The sequence below is a fragment of the Bubalus bubalis genome, chromosome 2 (assembly GCF_019923935.1).
Source record: "Bubalus bubalis isolate 160015118507 breed Murrah chromosome 2, NDDB_SH_1, whole genome shotgun sequence".
In the NCBI taxonomy this organism is placed as follows: domain Eukaryota; kingdom Metazoa; phylum Chordata; class Mammalia; order Artiodactyla; family Bovidae; genus Bubalus; species Bubalus bubalis.
In genome coordinates, this window is record NC_059158.1 from 181,648,852 (window position 1) to 181,654,851 (window position 6,000).

The 6,000-nt window shown below is 44.7% G+C and overlaps 1 non-coding gene across 1 annotated transcript; it reads right to left on the reverse strand.

The window, feature by feature from the left end:
• Positions 1-2,520: 2,520 nt before the first annotated feature.
• On the reverse strand, positions 2,521-2,593 carry TRNAV-CAC. Its single transcript has one exon. It is a non-coding gene; the product is annotated as a tRNA-Val (tRNA).
• Positions 2,594-6,000: the final 3,407 nt, after the last annotated feature.

A 6,000-nucleotide genomic window follows, 5' to 3' on the forward strand; every position in this document is an offset into this window, starting at 1 on the left:
GGGCCCCCTACATTGGGAGGAAGCAGGCTTAGCCACTGGACCACCAGGGAAGTCCCCAGCTGACCATTGTTAATAACTTGGTGTGACTCCTTCCAGGTCACTTTGCTAGCAGTTATGTGCATTTTTAAAGTTTTACATATACACAAACATAGTTTTGGTACATGAGTGGGATCACACCATACACTGTTCTGTAACTTACTTTTTTCACTTTAGCTTTTTTCACTCAGAGAGCTTATCACACCAATACGCAGAGATCTGCCTAACTATTTTTAACTGCTTTATGGTAACTCATAAGTAGACATAATTTATTTAGCTAAAGGAATACAAAGGCTTTGAAGTCATCTTCATTTTTTTACAGTGATAAACATACATCTGTTACACATGGGAGAGTTTATTTTTAGGATGATGCTTAGCAATGGAATTGTCAAAAGCATGCTTACTCAAACTTTTGATACTTGATGCCAAATTATCTTCCAAAAAGACTACCCTTATTTGCACTTCTCTCAGTAGTGAATAGAGCTTCCCTGAAGGTTCATAACAGAAAAGAGTCTGCCTGCAATGCCAGAGACCCAGGTTCAATCTCTGGGTTGGGAAGATCCCCTGAAGAAGGGAATGGCTACTCATTTCAGTATTCTTGCCTGGAGAATTCCATGGAATTTTGAGAAGCCTGGTGGTCCACAGTCCATGGGGCTGCAAAGAGTCAGGTGTGACTGAGCACAGTAGTGAATGAGGGTCCCATTTCCCCACACCCTAGCCAACTTTGGGTATAGCCAATCTTTTAAAACTTCTTCTCTGATGGGTAAAAGTCAGTTCTAATTTTACAAATTGTGTTTCAAGTGAAAGTTTATAGCTGCATGGATTTCAGAGGTTTTTTTTTTTTTTTTTTTTTTTTTTTTTTTTTTTTTTTATGTTTTGAAGGGAACACCTGAGATTTTAAAAGGATGCTTGGGAATCTCAAATGGATCTGTCAAGTCATTATCCATGTCAGAAAGTTCCCTTGAATTTCAGAAACTGTCAAACTTTCTCTTTTTTTGGAGTAATAAGAGCTGATCTTTACCTGACGATTAAATTTGGAAGCATCTGTGCATTTTTTTTCTTCCAAACCACTTTGTAGAATTAAATTCTGCCTTTCAGCTTAGTTGGGGCCCAGTGGGTGTGGTATGATGGGGTTATAAAGTAATGAGACTAGTAGATGTGTGGGTTTACAGCATCAGCCCCATTTGTTTCTGCTCAGTCCAACTTTAAGAAAGAATCTGTGGGCTTCCCTGCTGGTCCAGAGGCTAAGCCTTAGAGTTCCTAAAGCAAGGGGCTGGGTTTCAATCCTTGGTTGCAGAACTAGACCCCACATTAAAATTAAAAGATCCTGCACAGCCAAATAAATGTGGGCCCCAGAGCCAGCTGCCTGCATTGGAATCCTGGCACGATCATTTACTACCTGTGAGACCTCAGGAAAATTACCCACCTCTGTGTGTTGTTTCCTCATCTGTAAAACTGCGATAATCAAGTACCGACCTCACGATCAGTTGGGAGCTATTACGTGGAAAGTGTGCCTCAACGCGGTGGTTAGCATCCAATGGGCCCTTAGTGGGCGGCTCTTGTTTTTTCCCAGCTCTCCCCAGGGAGCCCCAGAGAATTATTTCACCCCTCTGAGCCTCAGATAGTCCATCTGTAAAATGGGAATGACAGGGACTTCCGTGGTGGTCCAATGGCTAAGACTCTGAACTCCCTATGGATCTGAGGTTCAACCCAGGGTCAGGGAACCAGATCCCACATGCTGCAATTAAGACCCAGCGCAGCCAAATAAATAAAATAAATTTTTTTAAAAATGGGAATGAGAGTCCAATCCTCAAACACTGTCGTAAGATTAATTAAGGAATTATTTGAGTGCTGTATCCAGCGCCTTGACACCCTCCCAGCCTCATCTGTTTCTCTGGCCTCAGCTCTTTCTCTCATCGATGGACACGTGGAGAGGAGTGGTGTCCTGGAATTCTCTGGGAACTACAAGATTGTGGAGGGCGGCAGGACTGACTGAAGATGCTCTCTGTGTCTCTCCCTGAGTCTAAAATTGGTCCTGTGAACCTACTGGGATTCTCAGAAATAGTCCTGGTTTTTCTTCCCTCATCTTCCCCACAACCACTGCCTGCAGTCGGGCCCCATGCTTCATCCTGCCCGGTCTTCCCTTCTGCAGATCCTCATCTTCACCCACGCTTTACCCTAGTTCTGGAGGTTCCTCCACATCACACATTCAAGTCTGTGTTACCAAGCCAAACGTGGGTCCACTCACCTGGGCAGTAAAACCAGTGAGCTGACACGGAGTTGCTGTGAAGGCAAGTGCAGCATTCATTGCAGAGCACCAAGCAAGGAGTCCAGGCAGCTAATGCCCAAAAGACCTGAGCCCCTGATGGTTTTCAGGGAAAGGGTTTTTTCTCTCTCTCTCTCTTCAATATTTATTAATTTATTTGGCTGTGCTGGGTCTTAGTTGCAGCATGCAAACCCTTACTTGTAGCATGTGGGATGTTGTTCCCTGACCAGGGATCGAACCTGGGCCCCCTGCACTGTGAGTGCAGAGTCTTAGCCACTGGACCACCAGGGAAGTCCTAGGGAAAGGTTTTTAAATACAGAGTGAGGGAGAGAAGTTGTGGAGTGTGTGATCAGCTCATGGACAATTCTTCTGACTGGTGCTGAGGTCATCAGGAGTCAATATCATCAACCTTCTGGAGTCTACAGGCTTATGGGTAGCACGTAGTTAATCTCTTCCAACTGGTGGAGGTTTTAGTCTCTGCAAGACAGCTCAAAGGATATGGGTCAGAATATTATCTATAGCACTTGAGAAGGAACTGAAGGTCCTTGATTTGTTTAATGGCTAAACTATTATTATTCTGTCTTGCTTGACAGTTTCCCTTTGTTCTGCATTTTCTCACTTCTCTGATTAAATGTATTCTTTGGAAACTGGGGAAGGCCTAGGAAACTAAAGTTTCTCTACAAACGAGAGGCAAGTAGAGGGCATTTCGGGGGGGTGGGAGGGTTGAGGGGGTGGGGAGCCATCCCAGGAAGACTCCATAGGGTCCTGCTTATTTACATTTGGAGTAAACCTTTCAATTCAACTACTACCTGTTCAAATAACTGATTTTTACTGAGCACATACTATGTGCCCAACAATGTGTGACTTTATAGGCATCATTTCATGTGCCCCTCACAATATAGGCAAATACTTTTATTATGCCCATTTAACACATGAGCACGGATTCAACTCATCTACAGTCACACAGCTGGTGAGTGGAGGAATGAGGTGAAAACAGAAAAACATCTACCTCTGCTTCATTGACTAAAGCCTTTGACTATGTGGATCACAACAAACTGTGGAAAATTCTTAAAGAGATGGGAATACCAGACCACCTCACCTATCTCCTGAGAAACCTATCAGTTCAGTTCAGTTCAGTCACTCAGTCGTGTCCGACTCTTTGCGACCCCATGAATCGCAGCACGCCAGGCCTCCCTGTCCATCACCAACTCCCGGAGTTCACTCAGACTCTCGTCCATTGAGTCGGTGATGCCATCCAGCCATCTCATCCTCTGTAGTCCCCTTCTCCTTCTGCCCCCAATCCCTCCCATCATCAGAGTCTTTTCCAATGAGTCAACTCTTCGCATGAGGTGGCCAAAGTACTGGAGTTTCAGCTTCAGCATCACATCATTCCTTCCAAAGAACACCCAGGGCTGATGTCCTCTAGAATGGACTGGTTGGATCTCCTTGCAGTCCAAGGGACTCTCAAGAGTCTTCTCCAACACCACAGTCCAAAAGCATTGATTCTTTGGTGCTCAGCCTTCTTCACAGTCCAACTCTCACATCCATACATGACTACTGGAAAAACCATAGCCTTGACTAGATGGACCTTTGTTGGCAAAGTAATGCCTCTGCTTTTTAATATGCTTTCTCGGTTGGTCATAACTTTTCTTCCAAGGAGTAAATGTCTTTTAATTTCATGGCTGCAGTCACCACCTGCAGTGATTTTGGAGCCCCCAAAAATGAAGTCTGCCACTGTTTCCACTGTTTCCCCATCTATTTGCCATGAAGTGATGGGACCAGATGCCATGATCTTCGTTTTCTGAATGTTGAGCTTTAAGCCAACTTTTTCACTCTCCTCTTTCACTTGCATCAAGAGGCTTTTGAGTTCCTCTTCACTTTCTGCCATAAGGGTGGTGTCATCTGCATATCTGAGGTTATTGATATTTCTCCTGGCAATCTTGATACCAGCTTGTGCTTCCTCCAGCCCAGCATTTCTCATGATGTACTCTGCATATAAGTTAAATAAGCAGGGTGACAATATACAGCCTTGACGTACTCCTTTTCCTATTTGGAACCAGTCTGTTGTTCCATGTCTGTCAGGAAGCATTTAACAGGAGGCTTCCTATGTGCTGTTTTGGATCTGTCAGGAATTCTCTGCTCCTTATTAATTCCTGAATATTCAGGAATTAAGAGGAGAGGCAAGCCTCTCCCGGGACTGAGGAATCCAGGCATTTCCTTCATTGGTGTTTCTATATGGTGATAAGTACCCTCTTCCTTCTTGTGAACCATACAGTAAAAGTGATTGTTTACAACTCCCTCTCTCTTTAACATGGATCAACTATGTTTTGTAAGTCTGGAATTTTAATCTTTATCTTTGCTGAGAATAACTACCTTGTAAGACAGTATATATGCCCACACCATGTTGATTAAAACACCTTTGCTCCATCAGAGCTCTGGTCCCCGTGTCTTTCTTTCTCTCTCTCTCTCTCTCTCTCTCTCTTTTTCAGGCTGATCCCCTGGAGCACAGAGGCTCTCTGAGTTCACTTTCCTGCCTGGGCATCTAAGACCTTCTAGAGAAGGCGCTCTGCATCTTCACCCCATCGAGAGGGCGCCTGAGGCCTCCCTGAACAGAGAAAGTCCCGTGGCAGGGGCTTTATTGGCTTTCTGTGTAAATCAGCCTCTCTCCTTTACTTTCTTATCAGTCGACTCCAGGCCACCAGGTTCCGGTCCTTTAAAGGACCTCAACACATGTCCAGTTCTAACTGTTGCTTCCTGACCTGCATACAGGTTTCTCAAGAGGCAGGTCAGGTTGTCTGGTATTCCCATCTCTTGAAGAATTTTCCACAGTTTATTGTGATCCACACAGTCAAAGGCTTTGGCATGGGACGTGGGGTAGCTCCTCTTGGCCGCCGCCCCTCGGGCATGGGGTCCTCCCGGCTTCTGCCCCTGACCTCGGACGTTGGGTAGCTCCTCTCGGCCGCGCTTGTGCGCCGTCGCAGCCGCCCACATTCCAGGTAAGGAGGGGCAGAGGCGAGGAGATACCCCTCGTCCAAGGTAAGGAGAAAACTATATGCAGGCCAGTAAGCAACGATTATAACCGGACATGAAATAACGGAATGCTTCAAAATTGGGAAAGTAGTATGTCAAGACTATGTATTGTCACCCTGCTTATTTAACTTATATGCAGAGTACATCATGCAAAATGCCAGGCTGGATGAAGCACAAGCTGGAATCAAGATTGCCGGGAGAAATATCAATAACCTCAGATATGCAGGTGACACCACCCTTATGGCAGAAAGTGAAGAAGAACTAAAGAGCCTCTTGATGAAAGTGAAAGAGGAGAGTGAAAAACCTGGCTTACTCAACATTCAAAAAACTAAGATCATGGCATCCAGTCCCATCACTTCATGGCAAATAGATGGGGAAACAGTGGAAACGGTGACAGACTATTTTCTTGGGCTCAAAAATCACTGCAGATGGTGACTGCAGCCATAAATTAAAAGATGTTTGCTCCTTGGAAGAAAATCTATGAACAACCTAGACAGCATATTAAAAAGCAGAGACATTACTTTGCCAACAAAAGTCCATCTAGTCAAAGCTATGGTTTTTCCAGTAGTCATGTATAGATGTGAGAGTAGGACTATAAAGAAAGCTGAACACCGAAGAATTGATGCTTTTGAACTGTGGTGTTGGAGAAGACTCTTGAGAGTCCCTTG